Here is a 1,279-nt window from a genome sequence, read left to right as displayed (position 1 = left end):
AATAGCACCCGTGGATGGATATCGGGAATGTGTAAAGTGCCCAGACCAAGCAATTTCAATGTTTTTGAGTTCCCATGAGAAATAACACACAGATCACTTATAACACCTGTTTGTAAGAACTCAAGTGCATCTTAAGCTACTATGCAGGGAGAACATGGAGTAGCATATGGTCACAAGAGGGAAAGACCATCCAACAGCAATGATGATACCTGCCATGGTCAATTATGCCATAGGAGCTCATTTCCAGGGCGGTACTTTAGGTGGGTTTTGTTGTTTCTGTTTTCCCTGCAGAAAGTAACCCAAATTGTACTCAAAAGAATGACATTTTTAGAAGGACATATTCCATTTTGTAGAATTTCAGAAAAATAAAATATGTACACCAAACCATTGATACCTACCTACTCATGTTTTCAATAGGCAATTGCCTTCAGTTTGGAAAATGCTGATTCAATAATCACACATTTGCTAGAAGTTATGGCCATTACGGGCATAACTGCACAAATAAAGACAGACTATGCTCCAGCATTTGTGTCTAAGAAAATGACACAGTTTTTGCACATTGCAGGTATCCACACAATCCTATACGTTAGGCAGTTATAGAAAGATCAAACTGAACTATAAAGGATATGTTAGAAAAACAGAAAGGTATGATACAGACCCCTAGAAATAAATTGCATAATGCTTTCTTAATCTTGAATTTTCATAATGATAGTGAGAAAAAAACAGGGGTTTGAGAGAAAATGGATAATAGAAAGACTCCTGAATTAAATCAGTTAGTGTATTTCAAGGATGTGTTGACCTCAGAATGGAAACCAGTAGATGTGCTATGTTCGGGAAGGGGATTTTCTCCTTGTTTCCACAGGAGAAGAAAAGCTATACATATCATCAAAATTAATCAAGATGTGATTTGAAAAGGACAAACCTCTTGATAAAGAGAAGTGACAGCTCATCCTCAGAGGTGACAACTTACAGGTTGTAGGGAAACCTCATAAGGGTTGTGGAAGGGTTTTGTTCTTGTCTTTGCAGGAAAACATCCATCTTTGAAAAGACAAGAGACCTTGGACATCTAGATGCCTAAAGAAGAAAACATAGCTAACTAGAATCACCAAGCAAAGAGAAATATGAATTATAATACCAGTATCCTCTGAGAGTAAATTCTATCTAATCTCACTATCTAAACATATATATTTCCCTACTTCTCAGTATAATTGTAGTTGATACTTACTTAAAAATCAAAGCTGACTCTAGGTTCAAGTCTCTTGCCAACCCTAAGGTGGCT

Source organism: Microtus ochrogaster, chromosome 18 (assembly GCF_000317375.1).
Source record: "Microtus ochrogaster isolate Prairie Vole_2 chromosome 18, MicOch1.0, whole genome shotgun sequence".
Taxonomy (NCBI): Eukaryota; Metazoa; Chordata; class Mammalia; order Rodentia; family Cricetidae; genus Microtus; species Microtus ochrogaster.
Note: the sequence above shows the minus strand (reverse complement) of the source record.